This window comes from Rissa tridactyla, chromosome 3 (assembly GCF_028500815.1).
Source record: "Rissa tridactyla isolate bRisTri1 chromosome 3, bRisTri1.patW.cur.20221130, whole genome shotgun sequence".
In the NCBI taxonomy this organism is placed as follows: domain Eukaryota; kingdom Metazoa; phylum Chordata; class Aves; order Charadriiformes; family Laridae; genus Rissa; species Rissa tridactyla.
Genome location: NC_071468.1, coordinates 51,637,575 through 51,665,133, shown reverse-complemented (window position 1 = coordinate 51,665,133; position 27,559 = coordinate 51,637,575). Strand labels below are relative to the sequence as shown.

Here is a 27,559-nt window from a genome sequence, read left to right as displayed (position 1 = left end):
CCCAATAAGGAAGCTGTAAGCAGACTTTCTAACCCAAAGCTAAAAGTTTAGCTGCCATGAGCTGTTTTTGTAAAGTATTAGAATCATTTTATTCTGGAAAAGTATACTTGACTACTGGATAAAGGACAGTATTTACACCCAGAAACCTGTAGGAACTTTTGACTTTTTTTTAAATTATAATTTCTAAAATTTAAGCACGGAAAAATGTACCTCTAAATTTAAGATCCAATGTCAATCTTCCCCATGTGACAGATTTCCTTTCTTTACATCATCAATCAGGTGTAGGTTAACCCGGTTTGATGAAGCTCCTCTCATTCTCCATTCATTTATTACTGTTTCCCATGAGGAACTTTGTCTGTGGAGTGCTCCATTTATGCTGGTCCAAAGTAGCTTGATTCTCTTGACATTTTACAAAATCCTGCAAAGATGCCTTTTGGGATAAATCTGTATGCAAATGGGATTAATTTATACTGTAAATATGTGGTAGCAGTAAAGACTTAACAATACTTGTCTTCTCAAAAGTAACTGGAGTAAGTGTGGGAGTTTGAGGTGCAGAAAATCTGTGTTTTCATTATATAGTTTAATTTGGCTAGGATACTGAGATACTGACAGTTTAAACATAAATCAGAGCAAACTTGGTATTTGGGGTAGGTATACTCTTTGCTTAGAAGTTTTGATAAATGGAACAAATATATTTTAAATGTAAAAGAAGAATAATAAGATAAAAGGATATTATTTAAAAAAAAATGCATCCAAGAAAACCCATAAATTTTTTGCATTCTTCTTCAGATTATCTAGCATTTGAAAGGTATAATTACTATCTGAAAATGGAAAAAATGTTGCTCTTACTTTCTGTCAGCAGATGATCCCCTGTGTTTTAAAGGCACTTTTCTATACGTTTGTTGAAAAAAGAAATGAAAATAGCATAATGTATGTTTTGTGACTTACTGCTCTTCAGATCCTATCAGTTTCATATGAAAATGCATTTTAAAATAATTCACATTAAATTTGTGAACAAGTTTTTATTTCCTTCACATTGGAATTAAATTGTCTTATACTTGCATTTGCCTTTCACACAATAGCAGTCAAAGCATCAAACACACCAGCAAATAAACACTTCTTCACCATACGGCCTGCTCTCTTTCAACAAAAAAACCTTATTTTTCATGTAAAGCTCTGAAGTTTCTAAAGTTCTACTGCATTGTAGATTGCTTATTAAGAGCTTACCTTGCCTTTCAATGCTTCTCTTAACAAATCTGAATCATCAAGACTAACAGAGTAGCTGTGAGAAAACAGGTTCTTTGAAAAGACTTCCAGAAAGTAGTCAAATCCTCTAAAATCAGGATTTTTCTGCGGTATGTTACCAATCCCTGGAAATGTCAAAAGCAAAAAAGTATATTCAGTTTAGCTTTGGGAAGTATTCACTTTATATCATATTTGACTTTGGAAAATGTACTTGTTCGTACCTTTTCCATCCTGAGCAATTGTTTTCCCCTCTGAACCGGTCTGTAAGCTGAAAAGAAGTTATCAGAGTACACAGACACATTCAGGCCCAAGCAACAGAAATGCTTATCCCATGTGTTTCTTCTTTGAAAATGTGTATGTTTTGTAGAACAGGAAAAATATTTGTAATGATGAAAGTTACTCTAAAGAAATATTTTCCGTTGTTACCAAAGTAACATTTGATCATCTTCAAAAGCTGTCTAGTGTTTAACACACTTTGGCTGAACTTTATCTTTTCCTTCTACTAACAGTTTCAGGTTTTCAGAAAGAAAATATAATGTACGTTCACAAATTAATTCTGTAGCCATCTCATACTTGTGATGAAGTCAGTGATTTGATAGGATAATTTCAGGACAGGATTGTTGGACTAGGATCGCTGTACGGTTTTTCATTTTGGGCAGTAGAAGATATTGTTACTTAGAGTGTTACATGCTGTCGGATCGCCTATTGGCATTGGTGGCAAAGGTCAGAAGCTTGCCTTCTTGGTCAGAGAGCACAGCAATTGCAGCTGTCTGAAAAAAAGTGCTGCGGGTTAGAACATGTAAAAATAGTGGGGGTACTGTTTGTCAGGGCAGGTGCAAGAATGGAAAAAATCCATGCTTCGCCAGAAAGAGGAGGAGGATGGATAGAAGAGAAAAAGCACACAGAAAAGAACAAAAACATTCCTTCTGCTAAATACTAAACTATAGTCATTGGAAAGAATACAAGAGGTTATTCCAGCTCCCTTGTTGACTAAATTGTATGTTCTTCCTACAGATAGTTTCTAAAAAAGAACTGTTCTTTGTTTTCCTACGTACAGACACAGTATTTGTTGTTTATGACTATAATCATAGCATGCATAGTTTAAAATGTGGGACTATGAGATAGGCTGTGTTTCTCTGTCTGGTTTGTCAGACGCTAAAAACCATGTTCCTTATTTATTACAGCTTCTTTTGATTTACTAACAAAATTTCTGTCTTTAAACTAATTTCTTGTACATTGCTTCTACGCCCTACTCTGTTTCAAAAACATTGGAGTATATTTTTTCATGCCTTATATTTAGGCCAGATGTGTGTTGTCCACCACTGTATTTTTTTTTTAGTTATGGAAAAAATTCTCCCAAAATTTGTGGAGACAGAGTATCTCTAGGTTCTCAGGGTCTGTTTTGTTGAAACGCTTTGTCAAGCTTTGGACAGGTGCAGAAATCTGCGGCTTTACAAAGCTCATGGTTGTCATGGGATTAGCTGTTGGGGAGAGGATCTCAAACTCTGTCAGTTTCTGGGATCTCAATTTACTGATTTTGCTACTCTACCCACTACCCTCTAGCTCAAGCACATGTACAGAAATACAAGACATGAATGCAAAGTTATAAGTTGAAGGCAGTTGAAGGCTTACCTATGAAGGAATCATTCTGACTAATTTGGCAAAGCTCAGACAGGAGATATGTAATGCAGCAGTCATGTCTTCCTTTCCTAATGTTTTATTTAATGGCCACTATATATCAATGGTCCTCTACATCAATACACACTAGTGTTTTAATGCAGCAGCACACTGAATATATGCAATGTCTGATTATCAGAGAAAGCTCTATTTAGGTTTAAGTATATTCATAAATGTTAAAGCATTTTATTGCAGGGTTGAAGACTACATTCTGACTTTATTAATGTCTTGAAAAAAACCCAGGATTTTATTGTTCTATGTAAGCAATCCTCATGTTTGCTGACCCCATTTGTAGGATTATGGTCAGGTTACTATTTATTGCAGCTCTGGAATGTGTTGCTTTCTTTTGTACTCATGTACAAAAGCTTTTGTCAAATTTTTGGAAAATTGTCAGCTAGGCAACTTCGCATGTGGGTTGTCTGAAAAGTGAATGCATGGCAGAGCTCTTCTTGACAACTGATTATCTAGATATTTGCCAATAGCCTCAGCAGTATGCCTCTGTATCCTTTTGCGTTCATTTGAATGAAGGGGAAAAGAACAATAGATGTGATTATTTTATTATTTTTGTGGGTTTTTTAAAATGCACATTGTTTTAATTTTGGACATTGTTGATTAGAACATCAGATAACTTAAGAGCTTTCACAAAATGACATCAAAAGAACAGATAACTAATGCTGTGCTCCTGCAGCTGGGAATATACCTTTATACTTGCTTTACATAAACCAAGACAGAGATTTTAGTCAGTTCAGAACAGATGAGAAGAGAAGTCAGTTCATCCTTTCAAGCAGCTCCTCTTAGGTATGCTGGAGAAGAAAAGCTTTAAAGAGTATAAGTGATCTCTCAGCTTAAATCAATTGGCCTGGCCCACAGACATAGGTTTGTAGCCTACTTTCTATTAAGGAAGTATGTTGTGGGGTAAGTGTAGTCTCTTTTCAGGAATTTCTCATATTCAGGAACTAGGTCTATCTGTTCATTAGCATACTAAAAATTATTTTGTTATTTTAATAGACCTATTAACTCTTTTATAACTAAAAAGGCTAAAAACATCACCAGAAAAATGTCCTTTTTGAAGCACAGAGTTTCAAGTGGGTTTTTTAAATTGATTTAAAAGGGAGCAAGAGCGAGTCTGAATCAGCTGTGTAGCAGAAAAGAATGTATAGATACAGGAGACTACAGTGGACTAAAGCAAAAAAGAGCATGAAAGGAGGCAGGGCGAGAACGCAGCATAGGAGACTTTGTGCAACTTTTTGTGAGATCTGGTTTCTAGACTTCGGACAGGACAGTTTTGAAGACAGTCTGTACCTAAGAAAAGCAACACAGCTATCAATTATTTCTAGTATGGAGCTCTTACCTACTACATCATAACAGCAAATTGATGCTCGGTTCCATTATGCATTATGAGCTTCAAAGTAAAAAGGTATTAACCTTGAACTACAGATGGCAAGATCACAAGCTAAACTGTATTCATTCATCAAATGCTTGTGAACTCACGCATGCTTGCATGATGGCACGTCCATGTCTGGTACCAAAGAATTGCTTTCCATGTATACTGTCCAAGATCCAACGATAAGAAGCAGGGCTCAGCAGCAAGTGCCAATCATCAGTGTAGATTTCTCAAGGAAAAAAAAGATGTAGTTTTGATATTAATTTTGATAACATAACATGCTATGTCTTTCCAATATAAATGCCATGTGTCCATATTTTTCTTTAAAGCTCATCCTTCTATTTTCTTCCCTTTTCTTTTTTCTCTTGACACTTGTCATTTTCCCCTCTATTACTGTAGGATCATAAACAAACATTGGCAAGTCAAACAACAGCGATTATCTTCACATCTTAAAGGCAATAACTTATTGTAAGTCCATAGTTCATACTGAGCAGGCAGTCTTCACTGTAAGCCAAATCATTTTACAGTAGACAGGATAAACAGAGACGAAAAGTCTTGAAAAATTAAGTAGTATTAAACATGCAGACATGGGCAGTTTTTAATGGCATAAGCACCCCATTTGACCACCTTTACACACACATAAATCCAAATACAGAATTGGTCATCTGGATTTAGAGAAAAGAAATAGGCCATGGAACAAACATTGGAGATATTAACATCTAGATTATTTAATTTATTAATTAAAAATTGCAACCCCCAATTTGGTCTAATAGTAATGCTATAATGATAGATCTGTATTTAGTACGTAACATTACTATAAATAAAATGTTAGTTTTGTTGGCTGCCATAAACACATTTTGTTAGTTTTAAGCACTGGGCTTTTGTCTAAGTATGACCTCAACTTTGAATTTCCTGCCATCTTAGTACTTAGTTTGGGACAATTACTACACCTTTTTTTATGCTTACATTTGAGAAATATACTCTCAGCTTTATCTCCACTGAATATAGATTTTCTATCTGGGAATTAAGATAGCTACTGTGAGGATTTTGTTGGTGGTAAAAAAAGGATTTCTTGTTTGCAAATTCATTCCTTCACAGCATTTGCTAACAAGGGTTGTGGTACTGCTACCATAGGTGGAAGTGGAAGATCTGTAATTGATTTGGAACGTCAATATTAAGGACTTTTAGATTACATATTTGTAAGCTACACTTAGCCATAAATATGTATTTTTCTGTTTTGAATATCAGCATTTTTGTTTTGTTTTTTTCTTATACTGTGAGTGAAATGTTATTTTCAGCTGTTATGTGGGAATATTTATGCGCTTTAATACTTCCAGAAATGTCTCCTTATGCTAGTCCTGGTATCCAACAAAAGTGGTAAAATTTGTCAATATTTTTTTTGTGACTGCCAAGTAGTGTTTGGACTTTGAAACTGGGACTTCATTGAGAAAGTGAACGTTCAAATTTGTATAGTTAAACAACTACAGTTGTAGCTAGACACCTATCACAGTCTTATTCTCAGAAGTGATGCATTCAGGGAAATAAATCAGGATTTAATGTCATTTTAAAAACCCAGCAGTCAGTTTTATAGGTGCTTTTATATCATGATTTAACACTGAATGTGTATTGTTTTCTTTACTACATAAAACATAGTCAATAAAGGCTTCTAAAATACAGTCATCAGGGAATCCATTCAGTTCCCTGAATGAAATCTATTCAGTGGAATAATTTGCACCATACTGAAAAAGAGGAAATAAAATGCTGTAAAATTAAAAACCTTCAATGGTGTTTATAATGTGAACAAAGAAATTCATAAGAAACTACGATACAGGTACCTTGAACATTTTCATTTAGAAATAATTTTATTTTTAAGGGTGTGAGGCGTCCTTCATAATCATTAGACATGGCATGCACATATTAGAACACTTGGTAAGTGTCTTGCTTTCCAGTAGCTGACAGTCAATAAGGACATTTGTTTCACAAAGCAGTAAGACAAGCTGTCTCTGAGCAACCTAGTTCAGACACTGGGACCAGTACAGCCAGGTAAGCTTGCTCCCAGAAGCTAACCCTGCAGGAGAGTGACACCCTTAAACAAAATGCCATGACAACTTGTAGAGTTCAGGTGTCTCCACACAGGACTTCAGCGTGCCGTGTGGTTACTGCCATATACGCTAAGTACTAGAAAGAGGCAGGTGTTATTGACAAAGCAGTAAGCTGGAGCATCAATGCAGAAAATTTCCATTTACGTGTGTATACTTTAAGAGTAGCAGTATGCTACTGTATGTACAAAAATAGTCAGTTTTCCCATTCAATCGGTAGGTACTCTGAAATGAACTACAAAATTAATTTTGGCTGCTGTTGCTTGATTCTCCAATGAAAAAGCAGCTGTTGCTTTAATTTGCCAGCCTTTCCGGTAACATTTAAATGATCACCCAAATCCTGAGGCAGCCTCAAAAGCCTGTCTACTCTCTGAATTCTTGCCATATTTATAGTCTCTTAACATTCGCTGCTATCACAGGGTGCTGCTCCAGCAATGCAAGCGATGAGGGGAATGCTTGCATAGGCTGGCTCTCGGCATTCCTGCTGCCATGGCGTCTCCGCTTCTGAGACCAAAGCCAGCGGAGATGAATGACAAAACACCTCGTGACCTCTCTGCACTGAGCTTCCCACCACTATGTGACACTGACAGAGCGACGGTGGCAGATCTTACGAGAGCGCTATGCAGTCAAGGCTTGAATGCTCTGTTATCGGGGAATTCAGGCCTTGTCAGGTGTTTAAAGTCAAGCTGGGTGGAGCTGGGGTATGACAAACACTCCACCGTCCAGGTATTTTGCAAGTGGATACTTTCTAGATTTTTGTTGTTGTATTTTTTAGGTTTTTGTACTACTGAATACTGCTTTTACTGACCGAAAGCCTCAACATGGTAAACGTCATTAAAAAAAGTAGTTCTTAGAAGATGGTCTGAGCAAGAATCTTTTACTTGAGCAGTCTGTGAACCCCATTTTGAAAAAAAAAAATTAAAAACCCCCATATTATTACAACAGAGCTGCTTAGGATGAGTGACAGAAAACTCACTGTGGCTTATGGTCAGGTTTAACTAGAGCGCTGGCTTCTCCACCCTGCCCTTCTCCGACCTGGAGGGCTGTCGGTCCTGCTGTACGTACTGGTTTTGGATCCGCGTGGCCGTCAGGGAGCAGCGGGAGCAGTACAGTTCCATGAAGGGAAACAAGCCAGGAGCAAAGGGTGGCCCCGGCACAGGCCGGTGACCCTCACCCGTGGGACACAATCCCACCCAGAATCCAGACGTCTGCCAGCAGCCAGGTACAGCAGTGACCCGGGGCCTGTCCGGCCGGCCCAGGCAGGGCAGAGTCGCGGCCCAGCCCGGAGCTGACATGGGGCCCACGGGCAGCCGTGCCGGAGGAGGCCCCAGGGGAGGCCCTCAGGGCAGTTATGGCCCATTACTGCATCTACAGCCCTGACAACCTCATTGCTTGTGAAGGTGAATTATATCATAAAATAGTGTTAAGTATAATCTACTTTTTAAAATCCCATTGCCTTTGCTGTTTCTACATTCATATTTGTCACCACTTGCAGGCTCTTCCAGTTACCTTCATTAGCCTAATTTAATTTAAAGCGGTAATTCTAGTAATCTCACTTTAGTAGTGTCAGGTGTGACAATTAAGGAAAGGTGAGGCCACATAATAGAAACAGCCTGTTGCCTTTTATTTACTCTTCTTTAATATCTATTTGTTCCCTGCAACGTTTTATGATATCAAATAAACCCTGCACCTTAAACATAAAGGGTGTTTAGTCCCCTTGTTTTCGTATAAATGACAGCAAGAAATAACTAATAAAGTTAGGCACAAATAAGAAATTTTGAATTAAATACTGGATGTGCAGCAACTTTTCTCTGTGTGATTCTGTTTTGATATATATTACGTCCCATATTTAAACCCTGTATTAAAATGTTCTGTAGCTTTTCCTTAGACTTTCCTGATTCTCTCAGCTCCCTCTTTCTTTTCCCTTGACTTTTCTTAGTATTTCAAAATGCAGTAGGCATTCATGGGGAGGAAGCAACATCTGACTTTTTTTCCAGTTATTGTCTACGCTGAGTATGTCATATACTGATCTATAGATTAATTAAGTCAGAAAAAATGATTATGGCTGTCCAGTATGACTTGCATATAATTTTATTTACACACCTTGATTCCTTGATTATAAGAATTGACTATATCATAATGTCCCTGTTATCTTCATGGCAGGGCACCAAGGGCATTTTATCACTCTCAGTGTGGGAAAGGGATATGCTGTTACTGTAAGTGAGAATGACAGGATTACTGAGTTCTTCTGAAAATATTGTGTGGTTTGGATTCAGTGAAATTCCCTGTGCAATGGGTACCCTCATAATTTCAAATTTCTTCTCTTGTGAGACAAAAGGGCCATTTCCAGACTTGAAGAATTACAAAGTGGAGTTCTTAAAAGGATTGAGAGATCGCAAGATCTATGAGAAGTATAAAGGAAGTAGAATTGCTTTGTTAAAATGCTCCCAAAGTTGTCATGACTTTGCATTCAAAAAGCAGACAAAGCCCCAAGGAGAGTACAATAAAAATAAAAACTAGAACATTCCCGATAACTAACAAGTAGAAAATCCAAGTCAATTTGAGAAAATTTGAGACAGATAATGTCTGATGTAAACTTCTATATGAAGTCATCTGTGAAAAAGTCGAGCACTGGAGCAGATTGCCCAGAGAAGCTGTGCAGTCTCCGTTCTTGGAGGTTTTTGAGACCTAATTGGACAAAGACCTGAGAAGCCTGATCTGGTGTCATAGCTGACCATGCTTTGAGCAGGAGGCTGGATGAGAAACCTGCTCATGTCTTTTCCAACTTGAATCACTCTATGATTCCATAAACTTACAAGTTTTGTAACTCAGACGATTTTCTTTATATCAGGAACAAGGCCGACCAGAACATGTTTAACACCAAAAGTAACTCGGTATTTCATGTAGATCTATGCTCCATGACATTTTTATTTTGGAATAAAATATCAAATAGAATTGACGATTGCCTAATACAGTTACATGCGGGAAATCAGATCACAGCTTTTACTGAAGGGTAGTGTCAAAGCTAAAGAGGAATTGTGATTTCATCAACACAGCTGATAGCTTTGTAACAACATGTTGAAGTAACTTTTTTTTGATGAACGTTCTTACAGCAATGTTTCCTTTGCCTTCTGCATTTTTTCTGCCATCATGACTCTAAATAAGAGCACAATTTAAAAGGCAGTAGTAATTTCTGACAAACTCTTTGTGTTAGCACTCTAACTTATGTCTAGAATTAACATTGTTTCAAACCTACTATTTCCTGAGAAACGAGATATACCTTTAATTTATTCTGTAATTGTGAGGTAGACATTTTAGTCTAGAATCTATTTTGTCTTGTACGGCTGAATGTGAATTTAGACTTCAATACATACACAGATGAGTGAAAGCCTTTCTGGATTCTAGTTCTACAGGATAGATTAGGGAAGAAAATTAATTATTATAAAATAATAGTATCAAAGATCTAGCGAGGATAGCAAGGATCTATTGAATGTTATTTCATATGAAATATTGTATACCAAATCAATAAATATGATGACAAAGACATAATAGCAGCATAATAACTTTCTATATGCTATGCTATATTTATTGTCATCTTGGGCTATGTAAGTGCTTCCTGAACTAAGATAAATCTGTACAGAGACAAATTTGCACAAAGGCAAAAGGCCTCTTTACAAAGGTACCTTATGATGTTTTAGGTAAGAGTTTTCTATTAGATTGTAGTAAATAAAGTTCAGTGACTTTAAATAATACTAACATTACATTTTCAATTAGTGGTAGAAAAACAGCTTTCCATGGGAAAGTTAATTTATGTTAGACCGCTACACAATTTTAAAATACAAATATTTTGTTAAAAAGTTTTGCTTATAATTATACTATTATGGTATGCATTTTATTTCTATGTAGTTTTTGCTTTGATAAATGAATGGTGTTTTTGTTATTCTGAGATCTACGCTAAATCTTGATAAATTATGAAAGCTCCATCCATTCAGTTATCTTCCATAACTGAAGGTGAACCAGCAAATATCTCGTCATTGCTCTAATAAGACATGATATGCCTAGCATTTTTAATTTCTTTTTAGTTGTTCCATTCATATATCATTAACTAAACCTATCTCAGAGGCCTTGTTGACTCTTTCATGACCAAAGGACAAAACCACCTAATGTGGTCAGAGTGAATACAGTGAGGGAATACATTTCAAAAGCCACAGATGAGAAGGTCTCTCAAACATCTGAATGCTGAGACAGATACCGAGATACAGAGATCTAAGCTGACATAATAAATTAATAAAATATATACCATATCAATAAACATAGGTTTTAAAACTCATATTAAGCGGTGAAATTGAAAATTCCAGTTCTAACTTTTGAGAGGGTTATGGGGATGGAGGAAAGTAGTGCTGTGCTAAATATAAACCATTTACTTGAAATTGACTATATATATTGTAAACTCATGCAAAACCTTTATGCTATTATGAAATACCACAATGTTGAACAAGTTTCAATTCAAACAAAGTTCACATTAAAAGAAGTGGAAATCTTAGTCAAGAAGAGGAATCAAATGTTAATAAAAATTCAGCTGAAATATTCAGTCCGTATCAGGGAAGAGGTTAATTTCATTCCTTTCCTGGGACGTTCCTTCTTAACTGCTGGCAACCTTAACACTTGCACTGCTTGCATCAGTCACTAAGACAATAAAAAGTCTGACTTTTTTTCCTTTGCCCCCTGAGTCCCTTATGATACAGAGAGGAACAGGAATTTATCCATCTAAAATGGCTCTTTTCTAATATCTTTTTTTTTTTTTTTGGACTGGGTCAGAACAAGTATTCAGAAGGGTCCAGTAACACAATAGACTAACAAATGCATTTTGAACAGTTCAGCAAGTGTTGCAGAACACCCAAAATTAATTAATTTTGAGCACTTCTTTAGCTGAGCGGTGGACTTCACTGACTCAATGAACAGCTATGTAGTTTGCCCTTGCTATCTGTAGTCACTGTTAACCTCCTACAGTGCATTTATTTAAATTGGCCATTCTGAATGACACTGCCCTAGCTTCTCTTCACCGGTGTCAAAAGAGACTTGCAAGCTCACCTTTCTCTGCAGCAGTTTCTTCATCAGTTTCTTTGTGGAAGTATCTTTATCCCCAGCTGACATCTGTGAGCGCGCTACGTGAGAAGGAGTCAAAGATGGCCGCTGGGGAACTGGAATTGAGGTTGAAGGTCTCACATTAAAAAATTCATTTACTTCTGGTTTAGTTTTGCTCTTAGGCATTATTCACAGCTTCGCTCTGTCTTCAAACAAAAGGAGCAGTGGCCCCACTAAAAGAAAAAAATCTCTAGCTATTGAATGTGCTTAGAGTTAGTAAATATTAACTTGGGCTTTCGGGAGTCAGTCCACAGTATGTCTTGAAAGCAAGAGAGCCTCTGCCTTTCATTGCTGTTGCTTTATTGTTCTGTACTATTTTAATTTCTCTCTTACCAGACAAGATATTTCTAATAATACTTTTTCACAGCATATGGTTTTGTGTGTCACTGGAATAAAATTCTTCTTCCTCAGTTGATAATTGCTGTGATAGGTTGTTTTCTTGTTGGTACTAGCTAAAAAAAAATACAAATGTTTACAATGAAATGCAGAAAAATATTTGTTTTGATACTTTGTAATTCTGGGCTAGACATGTGAAGCTTCAGTATGTATTCTGGTGCTGACTGCAAAAATGTTCCAGAATAGATTTGCAAAAATCACATACTCAGGCTTTGATTGATCTCACAGGAATGCCTTATTGTATGGTTTGGGTTATGGGAATGTCAGTGTACTGGCTTTATCATCTTCACATTAGAGGATTTTTTCACCTAAGTATTTTTATGTATTCTTTTCAGATTTTTTTACTGCTCCAGTAACATAAGACTGAATTTATTTAAGTAAGACTTACTTTGCAAATAAGTAGGACAGGGTATATTCCTCATTGACAAAAGTGGTTTGATAAGAAGTGTAAATTTATATCTAAAGGAGCACACATTACTTACTGATTTCAAAGGGAATTGTTTCCTCTTGTTCTAAAGTAAATTTGACCCAAAGAATTTAAGCTGTCAAGATAGCCGAGTTTGAGCGAACAGAGCTTATACACTGTGACATTTTTGTGATTGTTTTTCATTTTCAATTAAAAAAAGGACTGTTGAATATTTTAAAAGAACAAATTTAGCAATTTAGTAACACCGATTCAGAATAAAATAGTCTTAACAATTTGATCTCAGTAGAAATTTCTATCCTAATATAATCTCAGGATGCTGTTATCAGCCTCTTTATACAGTGTGCATAAACATGTGCAGATGTGAGTGACTGAATAATTTGGGACACCTATAGATTAATGTTTGCTAGTTATGGTCTATACAGTCATTACCATTATTATGGCTACTGACCTAAAAGTTCCATGTTGTCTTCCGGCAAATAATCGGGAAGTGCCTGCACTGGAGCGGCACACTGAGATGTCTTAGCGACAACCAAGCAAGCTGGGAGGGCAGCACAGCTCGGGGACAAGCAGAGGTGGCAACTTGGATCAAGATGAGTATAACTGAATCACTGGGTGCTGACCTGGGGGTCTCTCAGTAGGGTTCCACTGCCCTGTGTGGACATAACCAAGTGATTTTATTTGCCACTGTAGATAGTGTTAATGAATTCCTCTAAAATGTCCCCATTACATGATTACATATGTGGCTAACTTTATATTCAAGCGTATTTCACTGAGGACAGTTACAGCATTTCCTATGCATGTTCGTGTGCTTGCAGGGTCAGTGTTTAAATGTCTGTGCAATTTAAGAAAAAAAAGAAATCATTTTATCAAAGTAGCTCTGCCATACGGAAGGCTTCTGCTTTATAATAACTTAGTATGTACCTCTGCATTTGGGTTTCTCAGGTGAAATTTTACTGTAAAAATAGAACATCTTATTTCTGGGAAAAGGAAAATGAAAGAAAACAAAACCAAGCAAGTCGTATTCTTTACCATATTTTCTTAAGGCTTTTTTTTTCATATTTTGAAAAGTGGTCAGCCTAGGCTTTGTTTATCCAGAGGGTTAGCCAACACATTGCAGGCATCCTTCTGTTGTGCTTGTCAGGAAAGGGTATTTTGAAAAAAGAAATATAAAATAGATTTTAACAGCAAAGAGAGATTTTCACAAATATCTTTCCCTTTTACTCCTGCAGTAAAGCAAAGAACTCTCAAATTACAGCTTCTGCTATTATTTTCAGAAGTTTCAATGTTATGGGATAACCTGGTATTACAGTATCTTTTGTCAGAGCACCAGAAAAAGCTTTGGAAAACCATTAGCCTCAGTTTGAATTCCTTGTCGTTGTCACTTGCAGTCTTAATATCACTGTAAAGTACTACAATTTTTCCTTCTAAATGGCTCACAGAGTCAAACTTCTATTCTGTTTCTTCCTCCAGTAATCCCGTAGTGTCACGTGTTTTTTAATGAACACAGTCAACAAATCTGTGCTGTCTGTGCACAGGAGTGATCAGGTCAGCTCCAGAAGGATTTCATGGGCTAGTTTTGTACATTTTGCAATGTAAAATGGCTTGTGGCTACCCAATAGCTAATGTCTATACAAATATGGACTGCTTCCAAAAAGGGAAGTCCTTTACCACCTCCTGCCCTCCGTCCCAGACACCAGCTATTCATTCCAACCACATTCCCAGTGCCAGCTCATGGGGCCATGCAGGGAGTCAGACGAAAGCAATGGATCATAACTTAACAGTTCTCTTGGTTTAGGTTGCATGTGCTGATGGGGAGTGTCAGGATTTGTTCCTTGTGTTTATCTTCTTTTTTCAAGTACTAATAGGTTATATTTCTATAAAGATTCTTTATCATAAAGTCTCCAAGTTATTTAGCTCAATACAGGAAGAAATTGAAGCCATTTGACTTGGATAGCTATATTCATGAGAGGTATATTTACAGGCACTTTCTATAGTAGATTAGGAACTTTCTCTGTAGAGGGGAATAGTCCTTTGCTTCCCCAGAGAAAAAAACCAAATTCTAAAATTTGGATTTAAATTGTTTGAAAGGATAAATTATCCTAGTAATAATCTCTTATATGAGCAGTCATAAACATAATAACTAATGAAAATGAGTTTTTAAAGAGTATTTTCCAAACATTTGTATACAAGCTTAAATTGAAGACATCATAGAGCCTGTTCACTTGAATAAAAGCATGCTCTCAGATATAATCTTTTCTTTTGTTGGTTTTTTTTTTTTTTGTTCCTTTGGTACAGTGAATAATTGCTTAACTACAATCCCTGGCTTCTGACTTTTAAAAAGGAAATGTTATTGTTTTAGAGAACAATTAAGTACATTTAAAGTGATGCTTTCAAAGATATGCTAAAATCTTGATCAGATTAGTATTTACTTTTATTAGGATTTTTTGTGCTAATTAGCAAATAAATTATGTTAGGCTAGATCTGACACAGTTATAGTAGTCATTACTAAAGAAGTACAAAAAAATCATTTTTGACTCAATAAATAAATGAAAAGAATTTTAAGAAAAAGTACTTGGGAAAGAATTAGGTACTGGTTTAATCAGGACAACATACTTCATTTCAATGTACAACAGTATGAACAAAAACAAAGTAATGGAAGCTGTGGACTTTTCCTAAGCATCCTTGCCAGACAGGGGCATAAGGAATCGGCATCATTACCAAACTGTTTTCTAACAGTTGCTGCTCATTATGGCATGGAAACTTGGGCTGAGCTCTCTCCTTTATTCTAAGCCAGCTTGTTACAAGGAAAGAAAGGTGATCTGAGCTTAGAGGTTACACTGAAGAGTGTGTTGCTATCAGTCTGTTCTGCAATCTCTTCATTGATGTCTTAGTACCAAGTCCAGGCAAATTACTTAAATACTGGATTTGGAGCTCCTCCTACTTGAAATTAATTCCGCTGAAAGGTGAGCAGTGTGAATTCACAGATGGTTCAGTGACAGTTCATTGAGAACTGGAAGTGGCCTTCAATGTCCTGAGGAAGGGTACCCCGGCTACTGAGACAGTTTGAAGAAAGGGGACATCACTTTTGCCATGCTGTTATGCTGTACCAAAATGTTTCACTTGAACCTGTTTAGTTAATTAAGTGTAATTATATCGCTTGTTTCTGTATGACCAAAACTGAGTTTTTATATCTGATATATTGTCGAAACCAGAAACTAGCCTGCCTTTGTCACCCTGTTCTGCTAATGAAGTTATTACAGTGTTAGGAAATGAAAGTTGTAGTCAACCAACTTTAATTGCTGGTTTTGAAATAGTTTTATTCTATTATTCAAAATTAAAAAGTCCATTCAGAAAGTACAGTTTTTATAAGTTCAATATCTATGAAATATTTTGGAAATATTTTTATAGTTTCCTGTATCTGCTATGATTTCTCTCCCTGTCTTTGATCTGTGCTTCTCATATAGTTTCTTGGCATTGTCTCATGTTGATGAAGCTACACCCGGTCAGTGTGTACCACTGATTATTTTATGTTGCTCTTTTTAAAGATGCCTCACACTAAAATTAATATTTTGATGTTTTACTGGAAGCAAGTGTCAGCAATTTTTGACCTCTACAGTACATTGCAAACATTGGGGCACAAAGCACAGCTACGTCGTCCAATTTGATTTTTGTTCATAGCTAAATATCATATTCTACGTAGCCCTATAGAACACATAGATGATCAGATGCGGAGCTAGTTCTCTGGATATGTGATTCCGTATCTCCATTTCTGCCTCCGTGTTTTGTTGATGACTAATCCTGACGCAAGTACAATAGACCTGAGCCAATAATCTTTTTTTTACATTGGCGATCCTTGGTCACAAAAATAGTCCCTTGCAATCAGTCACTTTGGGGATGGAAGAGAAATATAACTTACTTCATATGGGGTGGCACATAATGTGAAATTCAGGATGTGAGATACTCATTTTCAATTAAAATTTGCAGTGTGTATCGGGCCAAGTTACCCCAGCCAGCACAGAGTGCAAATTTTGTTTTGCTGCACTGCCAGCAATAACTGTACCATGGCAGTTGTAAAAAGGTGAAAATTCAGAGAAAGAGCAGTTGGCATATCTGCTGTTACGTGCCTGCACACATTTTGGGACAAGCAGCAATAACTAGTTAGGGCTTAATCAGACACTTGTCAATAGAAGCAGCTATGGAAATGCACTGAAGTAATGCATCTTCTGGTGCTTTGTTCACACATGGTCCCAGATTGGTACTTTCAATTTTTCAGCTCTAGTAGCACCCTTCAGATTTGATAACAGAAGGAAAGTTGTTGCAGTTTTACACGTTTTCATTTCTGTCCAGCTGCCTTTCTGCAATTAGTGACAGTGGGGAATAGTCCAAAACCAGCAATAATTAAAATGAACTGGGGTGATGGTGGACAATAATTAAGTTTGAATGTACTGTAGAGGTCAAAAATTGCTGATTCAACTTGTGCAGCCAAAGCTTCTAAAATGTTAAGAAAGACTTAGTCCCTCATGTATGAATCCGGTGTCCCTGCTTTTGGAATATTTCTTGACTTCAGGTTACCAGAAAAAAAAACAAGTTTTTTTCTGAATGCAGGCCACCTAAAGAAAGCAATAAATATTCTCAGAAGCTGGAGGAACTGATACATGAAGAAAAACTATATGAATACTTTTGAAAAGGCAGGACTTCAGCTTACAAATATTTGAATTCTAGGCACATCAAAGAGAAAAAAGTGGATTGGTAACCATGGGCCTATAATGATGAGTGAAAGGATGAAATTTAAAAAAGGATGTGTCAGACTGAAATTAGGGAAATACTCCCTGATGTTCTGATATTTCAGTTTGCAGAAAAATCTCTCGAAGGAACAGTCACCTAGGACTTCCAAAACTAGAGGAGATAAACTTTGGAAAACATAGTAGAGGACCAGTTATGCCGCTGAGGAGATCTGAACAAGTAAACAGCCCCCTTCTCTGTCCTTACTTCTATTATAATATTTATATATAAAATTGCTTATTTACATTCTAAAAGGGGAAGTTTTCACCCAACAAGCCAATATGATCTTTAAAGAATCTATTATTATTAAATAAATTGTTTTAGCAGGGAACATAGCAACAAATTGATTTTAAAGAGTATTTTAAATGTTTGTATGAGGACTGTTTATGTTACCCAGAAAATCAATAAAGGAGCATGTTTGAATCCTATGCCTGTGAAAGGAGCAGAATATATTTTTAGTAGTGCTTCATACTGTAGCGTCTAGTCAAAACTCTAGAACCTTAAGCATCATTATACAGGATCCTACAACATGACACCATGTTCCAAACATTTGGTCATGGCCGTCTCCGTCAAAAAGCTGACTCCAGAAAGTAATATGTACAACGTCTGGGTAGAGGTGTTAGTTTTATTAGTAATTTTAACTTTTTTTTTACTAAAAGCAAGAAAATTAAACAATAGAATACGTTGATAAGATTACAACTTCATGTAAGAGCAAAACCAAGAAGTTCCAGTGTCATGTCAGACATGGGAGAGAATACTGTATGTTCCATTGTCACAGTTACTGCATTTATTCCTCAAAATGATACTATTATTTTTAATAAATAAATAAGTAAAGCACCATAAATTAAACTAATGGAAGGCCACAAATTCTCCATGATATAGCCTGCTGTGTCTTGAAAATCAAGTTGCTTTAGAAACCATAGCATAAAATTGATACTGTTACATCGAACAGGTTCTTAGTTTATGTTTTCTTCTGTACACTAGCCATTTAATTAACAGAAACTAACTCATGCCAGCAACTATTATCGTCTCTGATACCTCTTCTTTTATATTCCTTAAGATTTTATTTAATTCTTCTTTAAAAGCAAATGGATTTTATGTTTAATTAAATTTCTTTTTGGCTCCAAGTGATCAGCAAGGTGAAAAAAATATCCTAAATGTTTTAGAGAATGGCTGTAGTGTTTACACATCTTTTATGTGAGATTTTGATAAAGTTTCTCTGTTGATTGATGGTATAAAAACAGCTTCTGTTAACATTGTAGGCTGTTAGCAGCAGTTTGTTTTTATAGTACCAAGGAATTTATTTGAACTCCATGCAGCTTAGAACAAAACCACAATTTTCATTTTGTTCTTCTTCAGAGAAGTTAGCTCTGTAATTACTAGAGACTGTCATTGCTGTAACATTTGAGACTGCAGAGATTTGCAAAGGTTTTCTCCTCCCCCCACAGGCTTTGGCTATATTTGTCAACCCAATAAAGGCTGTAGGGTGAAACCTGAGGAACGCTGATCCCATGTATCTCCTGCTGACATCAGTAGGAGCTTAGCACCTATCAGCATCAAAGGGTTTTGTTACTGCAGCTGTTTCTCAATAATGCAAAACAATTAAAAATAATAGCAAATGGAACAAACCCCAGATGATCCAGTATATCCTGGGAATTGTTTTGAGGATACTTTAAAAATTTAGAATTATTTTAATTTTACAATTCAGCATTTCAGTTGTGACCAGACTGTATCAGCAAAGCGTGATACAGAATGAAACTCAGATCCAAAGCTGAAGTAAATGGTATAATGATGAATGTTTGAAGAGACTGGCTGTGATCTATATAAAAATTAATACGAAGTCAACCTAAAGCAACACTGTGATAGGAATCAGCCTTGTCTCTGCTGTCAGAAGTTATTTTCACATTTAAATGACATGTGCATCCATGGTGAACATTTAGCCTTTTACTTTCTGTCCACCACCCTATCTATTTAGCTCTTTGACACAGGAAGGGTTTTTTTACCTGTGTCTTTACACAATGGAGATTCTGAGCCATAACTGAAGCTCCAGAAAACACATAAAGAATAAAAAGAAATAACATTGTTTACACTATGGAGACTTTAGTCCCCATATACGCTTTCCCAAGAATTCTGGTCTTATGTGTAAATCTGTCAAACCTTGGTTCTTCCTGCCATACTACTTCTTGTCCTTAGCAAGAGGTTCATTACTATCATCTGGTGTGTTTGTTATCTTTATCTGAGTGGTCTGGATTTACATGAGATGAAGCTGATTGAATGTCACCCACCTTTTTTAAAGTTGGCAGCAACGCTTGGTATATTTGCACTTGCTTGTGCCTGGAGTTAGCATAGCTAGGACTTTGTTCTAGTCCTATACTATGCTTTGATATTTTTTCAGCTGGGCCTGTGCACAAGTCCTAAATTTATTTGTCCTCTCGGAAGAGCAAAGAGTCCAGAAGCCCTGCAGATAAGAAATCATAACAGAGACATTTTCTAGTCATGATAAAGAAGGCATAGCTAAGCCTGATTATAACTGGAATTGCAGTTGCAATAAAACCAAAGTATGAAAATGAATCACAGGAAATCCAAGAACAAAGATCAGACCTCTAAACTATGAAGGAATAAATAGGATTTTGCCACAGGGCATAAGCATCAACCTGTACTTTCCTTTGAAAGCTACTGCGGAGATTAAAAAAAGCACAGACTCCAGGACTAACAATAACTCAGTAGAAGGAAAGACTTTTCCAATGTGCAGTATCCAATGTATAAAATCAGCCAAGATCTCTCTGAAGTGGACTGTCTCTCATCTTTACTGCCAGCTAGTCTTTCAGCCTTTAAAATGTTCAGAACGCATTGCTATGGAGAAAATCACTGAAGCATGAGCTGGCATATGAGCTTTTAAAGTTCTGTTCATTATTTCCCAGTCCTGGGCGCTGTTTTTCCTTTTCAGAAAGGCAACCTATCTTCTCTATCACTATCTTGTAATACTCAGCCTTCCATGCCCTTTTCTTCCTTATTTCCCGCTTTCCTCCCACTTTCTTTTCTGTCTGCTGAGATATCTTCAAACACAAGACACTGTGTTCAAATAACAACTGTGCCAAAAGTTGCAGGGAGGTACGCTGGCTTGCAGACGTGCAGCTTCATAGTGAAATATCAAGTGTTACTGCAGTGTCCACCTAACTGGACATTCATAATTGCCAACTTTGTAGCATAGACTACTGTTTTGTTCATGTACCTTGCAAAAATAAAAAATTGATTTGGGAGATAATTCGTTGCATTTTTTGAATTCTAATCATATTGTGGAATTGCAATGACATCCAGCTAATTTTCATAAAGTTTCCATCATACACTGCACAATCCTTCCCAGAGGGACCAGTGATACACAAGAACATGAGCTATATCCCAATTTATAGTGAACATATAATTCTGAGAAAGTTCTGCTATGCCTGCAAGAAATTACTCATTGTGAATTAAAATGCACTCTTCATTTCCATGCAGCTACTATGTACCGTCAACTGTCTAGCACTGCATGGCTGAGTAAAGCTTACCCATGTAGATAAGTCACTGATAGCATCACTTTCCTGAGAAGAGTCATGGTTGTTCGTGTAGTATCTGTAATATTGGTCCATGTGAAAAATATTCCTTTTTATACCATTATGTCGGGCCAAGAATTCAGGCAACTGGATTTATTATTTTTTTAGGTCTTGCTACTTTTTAGTGTATAAGCCACTCCTTCATAGTTTCAGAGTATTGATGGAATACTCTAAAACTGTATTGTTACACCATCTGGATCTGTTTTCATGTCTGTAGCCACAAGATATACAAAAGATGTGTGGCTCCTTACTGTATATATCAGCACAAACAGATTTAGCTCTAAAGTCCCCAGTGGAATAATCACTAATTTTCTGGTCCATTAATCAAATACTTTTTCTTTGTTGAAAGCTTCTTCCCGCACTCATTACCTGTTTCAATAAGATATGTAGTGACATTTCCCCAGTCTAAGAGAACCTTGCACAGTTTAGGAAAACTTTTCAGGTCAGTGGGATTACAACAAGACTCAGAGTCTTTCCATGAGGATAAGTAGAATTTACCCCAAAATAATACTGGCATAAATATTTAAAAGTGTCTGTGGTACCCTCACTTTTCAGATGGATAGTGAGATTATTTGCCAACGGAGTTAACCATCAAATCTGGAGGGTGGAGAGGTGATTTGAAACTAACGTATGCAATATACAGTGCTATACAGAGCACAGTGTGTTGCGCTGTTTGTGAAATAGCATTTTTCAGCCTGTTTTCAAATCAAAGGAAAGTCTTTACATTTCATCTAAATTTGATTACCTGAGAGATGGGTCCATAATAAAGGGGATGTTGAACCAGAAGGAATGACATCAGTTAAATTTAAACCTAGGACTTATACTCATCAGAGAAAAATAAAGCACAGCAGCAACTGGATTGTGTAGATGTGTTGTATCATTCTAACAACAATTTTTGTCAGCTCTGAATTTGGCCAAAACTGGAAGACAACCTGAAGGAATGCAGTTCCGGTAGTTATACCAGGAAGATCCTAAGTGTATTTTAATTTAAACTGGCTGTAATGATATTTAGTAACACAGCAGCTGCACAGATTAGACTTAGATGATTTTTGAATTTTTAGTTCACAAAACCAGACCAATTTCAAAGTCTTGTGCCAAAATTTGTGAGATCATTGTTCATATAAAGTAGCTGGACATACACAAGAGAATTTAATATTCCAGGGTATTCTATCCTACAGATGACATGAGCCAAGGTCTCCTTTTCCTGTTCTTGATGGGCTGCTCAGGTAAATGATAAAGCTCTAATGAATTAGAGTAAAGACTAATAGCTAACAGATGTACAGATGCTATCCACTCTATTAATTAATGCTGCTGTACATTATGTGGAACTAATGCAAATTACTGTATGCGGAATGTTTACAGATTGGAATTGTGCATAGCAACTCAGTGGAAGTATTTCCAATATATTAGGAAAAGTGCTGTGACGGAACTCATAGGGTACAATCACTGTGGCATTTATTCATGACTTTCAGGTTCTAATTATCTCTCCTAACTTCTGAAATTTTTGTTCAGTTTGAGTCAGTTAAGGCTGTATTTTACCATTACTTTTAAAAAGGTAAGATCATATTGAATTTTCCTACAGTCAAAAAATTATAAACACAGAGAATGAGTATTGTTGATGAAATGGTCTTCTGTCTCAAGAGACTTATTTAATTAAGTATATCTAGAAAAAGATATATAAATTGTGGCACTTTTGAAACTCATACTCTTGTGTCAACATGTCATTCGTTATATGTCATGCTTCTTAGACTGCTAAAAATTATTTTTTCATTCACACCTCAAAAAGCATGCTTTGTCCAAATATTACAAGGAATTGTTCTTTTGATATTGATTAAAGGGAAGTCAATGATGAATTGCAAATTAAAACTGAAACGAGTCTTGTATGGTTGATAGTTTAGTCACATAAATACTATGCATACTCAAGTAGAAATCTTTTCAATTTTTATTTTCATAATACAAAAATATGTCTGAACAAATTAATTGTTGAGTTTGGCCAGTGTTTAACGTTGTCTTTATCCATCTCAAACACTTGAGATGATTCTCAAGATGAAGAAAAGAGAAATATTAGTAAAAAGAGGAACACTGAGCGAAATAAGCGCACTTCACCTGAAGCACAGAAGTTAGCTGTGATATGTACAAGATAGTGAGAAGTGATAGAATCAATAGCAGAAATCAATAAAAATTTGGTGTAAACTTGTGTTTATACCACACAGATGGTATCACTAGAACAGGTGTCACAATATTCAAACACTGTGTAAGCAGTGCCGTTTATAATGCCTTTGGTAAAAAAGTTTTTCATATCTAATAACCAAAGCCAGCAAGCTAAGCAGGGTTATTATATCTTTTTATGATTAAAAAAATATGTTTATTGAAAGACTCTTTGCTTACCTGCTATTTAAGGGAGTTAAAGTCTCGTTTCATGTACTTTTAATTGTGAAATTAATTTATTTCATTCTCAGCATAAAAAGAGATATATTTGCCCAGTAATATTCATGAGCAACTTATAAGCAGTAAAATAAATGCTTTCCTATTTTGCAATAAGGTCCTTATTCCATTTTGCATATCAGTTATGGAATGAAATTTGATCATTAAAACTACCACCCAGTCATCTGTATTAAATACAGTATTTTAATAATGATGTTTTTTGGTCTTGAACGAGGTATTTTATTGGAGACTTTTAGTCTGAATTCAGGTTTTCACAGTAATGTTGGGGTACTATGAACTGAAAAAAAAAGCAAACTAAACCTGTAGTAGTAATCTGCTGCAATGTCATACCTGCTGCAATGTTTATAACTACACCTGTTCTGTGGTAGGCAGCGTGTCAAATTTTTATTTAACATAGTCAGGAACTCCTGAAGCCTTTGCCAGGACTGTAGAAGGGAACAACCGCTTGAGGTTTGGGCTGACTGCAATCAAGTCATTAGCTTAACTGAATAGCAGAAGTTCTGGGATGGGATTATTTATGAAGCTAATTGACAGCCTGCACTGGTTTACCATAGGAAAGGAAAAGAGATAATCTAACAGGGGAAAAAACTATGCTTAAAATGGAGCTATTAGAGCAAAGAAATTACTTGGTTTGCATATTTTCGGTCTTCTTGAATTTATGATTGCCTTGCTGGGAGAAATTTAACCACTGTCTGCTGAGGAAATGTTATTTTATTTATAAAATTCTGTTGTGCCAGCATCCAAGATTTCCTTGTAGTACATTGTTTAACATCTCTACATTCTTTTCAAAAACATGATAAACTGCCTTTCACACCTAACCTAACAATTATCCTCATGCAAATTCTATTTCCTCCTCAAATGTCTGTCAGTATGTTCAGTGTAAGAGATTTTGAAATGTCTGTCATTAGGGTCAGTTCAGGATCCTAAACAGGTTTTAACTTTGCTCTACCAAAGCTTCCTGTGCTCTGGTTTCTTGTCCATAAAATGAAACCAGTGACACATTATTTCCTGTCAGGGCAGTTCTGAAAATAAGTGAACATATACCTATGAATAGTCAAAATAAGATTTTTGCATTAGCTGGGTAAGTCTTCTATTTATCTGTGATATGTATTAGCATTTATAATAGCTAACCGCTCCTTAAGCTCTTTGAGAGTCAAAGATGAAAACATCTGCTGTTGTTCTTATACAGATATTTTCACTGATTCAGATACGGTATAAATCCTTGCATACTTAACGCCCGTGGTCATCTGATTTCCTTGATTCTAATGGTCATAATCAGCATAAACTAAACCATAAGTACTAAGATTTAAAGCTGAGTAAGTAGAATTGGTTGATAGTTAAAGAGCTTAAAAGAGCCTACTGTAGCTTCTGGTAGCTATGTATCTAGCATACACTGAATTTCCTCTGCTCTACTCCTCAGTAAACCCAAGCTAATCCCTTTTTTTGATGCTATCATTTGATCAAAAAATGAGCAGCTAAAGTGAAAGTAATTTTTCAAAAGAGGACATTAAAACTGTGTGAAAATTCAGTGTTTGAGCTTTGGTTAACTATTTTAAGAAATTTCAGTCAGACGGCTTCTCCAAACTGCTAGATTTAACAAACAATAAAACTGACTTTTCCATTTGACATTTCTCTTAGTGTCCATTTACTAAGGAGGTTAATGTTTACCTATATTAGGAAAGAAATTGCTTTCCTGTTAGTTCCACATTCCCCTCCACAGTCTTTCCCTTTGTCCCAAAGACAGTGTGGAGCTGCAGGGTTTTTTTATTCAAACCCATGACTTTCACATATTTGAGCAATTGTTTGTGCATTGCAGAACTCTCCCAGAACTTGCATGTAGCTATAGAGCCATTCACACAGCTTTTTGAGCAGTGACAGCACATGGGGAAACAGGAGTATCTTTCTCTTAAAGAAAAGTTAGTGTTAGGTTCTCTGTGGGTTTGAGGTCTTCCATGCTGCTCCCTGCTCATTTCCTCCAGCATTCCTCCAGCACACTCATTAATGGCAGTGGGATAGATATCCCCCATAGAGGGATATAGATGTTAGCAGGGCAGAAGGGAACAACATAAATTGGAGCAACTTAATTTCCAATGATCACTGAACCTTCTGAAGAAACTGGTGATTTCCTCTGTGACTACAGTTGTAGGTTCTCACGAGCTCTTTCCATCCCCAGCTTTAATGGAAGTGAGAGACTCCCTTTCCTGTCTCTCAGATGGATGTAAAGAAGGCACCTCTTAGGAGTCTTCTGGCTCATGTGAGCAAAACTGGGAGGGATGAAGATGGATTTGCATGCACATCTTCCACTAACTCGTTACTTTTGAAAAATTTTATCTGCTGCTCCTTGCCAAAACACCTTACTGCACTAAGATTGAATTATCTATTTAGTCAAAATTCTTAGGCCAAGGTTTTCACAGATTTTTAGAGAGCTGACACACATCAGTACTTTCTACAGTTAGTTAGTTTAGCAGCTGCTGTAGGGAAACTGAACAGCCAGAAGTGGTACAGGTGTTGATAAGACATTTTTTCCAGATCATACTGCAGAGGATTTTGAGCACTCCTTCTCTGTTCACCTCTCGATTTGCTCTTTCTGTTAAAGAACTTTGATGATATGTTCCATTTGATACAACGCTGGTTGTAAGGAACAATCAATAAAACATGTTCAAGGCTGATAGAGTGAGTAACATGGAAATTAGAGTAGGTTGATAAGCAGTGATGGGTGAATAGAAGTGGGAGTGATAGTTATGGAACCAGAACTCTATGTCTGATGCAGCGGAAAATGGTAAGCCAGAAAGGTGTCCAAAGAGGGTTTGATCGTTTACATCAGAGCTGCAGTTTAGGAAGACGATAGCAGCCATGTTTACAGTTGGGTTGAAGAAGGAATAATTTTTGTCAAGGAGACTAGAACTGAATTCATGTTGTCAAGATAGAAGATTATAATGAGGTTTGAGGTTGGTATGTGGCGATTCTGTTAGTCAATAAGACGAAACCCGCACCATGATAATAAGTTTGGGGACAATGGGATTGATTTGCCTTCTCCTTTTTTAAATTTTATTTTATACAACATAACTACTCCCTTCTTTACTGGCTGTGGGTATCTTCCACAGGTTTTTCGCTCTAATTATCTCCATTCTTGTAGTTGCTTTTAATATATAGTGGAAGTATTCAGCCAAAATGTAGTAAATCTATTTTCTTATGTGGTTAGAAACAATGCACATTATTTATTTTCCAAACTATATAGTAGTTTATGAGAATAAAGACCTACTACTGTGATCACTGCTTTTCCTGCTCCATTAATCCACAAAAAGCTCAATTTCTAACAAAATGTAAATCCATTCCAAACCCAATGTAATCTCTAACATTAATTAGTTTTTGTGGTGCTCTTAAATAAGATGTGATATATGATATTTTGTTCTATATGTATATTTTCTATGGAAGAAGACTGCAAAATGTTGCCAGGAAATTATGGGAGGAGGTGTTTGTGAGGTTTTTTTGATTAAGCATCTCTAGTTCAGTTCATCTTCATCTGTAGGTGAACATGGACTTTCTTAAAATAATACACATTTTATTTTGACTGTTCAAACCATTTATGTTTTATATTGCTCTACTCTTCTGTCAAATATTGTTTGGTTTTTATTTTGGTTCATCATTCACACATTTAACTTATGAATGTGCACCCTGACCTATATTTTTAAAGAAGATGCATTCTCCTCTTGACTGTACTGCAGGAAAAAAACGAACTTCTAGGCTAATACTAACTTGTGCGCTGAAATTGCAATTTATTCAGTGAATATACTGTACAGACTTATTCTTTCAGATATTTTGGGTAAATGGTGGCTCAAAATTTTTTCTGTTCTTTCATGTGTAGAATTCAAATGTGAAGTTCATGACAGACCATAGATTTCTTGTGTGGAAATTTCAAAGGAGAACTTTTACACTATTGTTTTTATTATCAATATTATCTGTGTGAAAATACAACATACACATATTATTAATAACTATCCTTTGCGCTCTCAGAAATGTGGTACAAGTTTCAGTGGCATCAGCATCAAAGGTTAATAAACCTTAAGCACAGAATTTTATTCTTTTTTTTTTTTTTGGTCAAATGTAAATTAAAATGGAAAGTGAAGTAATGTTAGAATAACTTCTTTCTGATTTTATATCCACACTCTCCTTTAAGGCAAATTCATTCCCTCTGAATTTACATAAAGGACACAGGATCCAGGCTTCTTCTTCCTTAAATTTATAAGATTCACTTTGGCCAAATCCACACTGTTTCTTTTTTTTTTTCTTTTTTCTCTCAAAAGGGAAGTAAAGCCAGTTGGATAGTATGAGACAAGTAGGACTTACAAACACCAGTCATGTGACGCTT

General features: G+C 36.1%; 1 protein-coding gene across 1 annotated transcript in view; it reads left to right on the top strand.

The window, feature by feature from the left end:
• The window catches only part of PACRG (parkin coregulated), a 247,184-nt gene that overhangs the window by 189,005 nt on the left and 30,620 nt on the right, over positions 1–27,559 (top strand). The gene's annotated exons all lie outside the window — the stretch shown is intronic.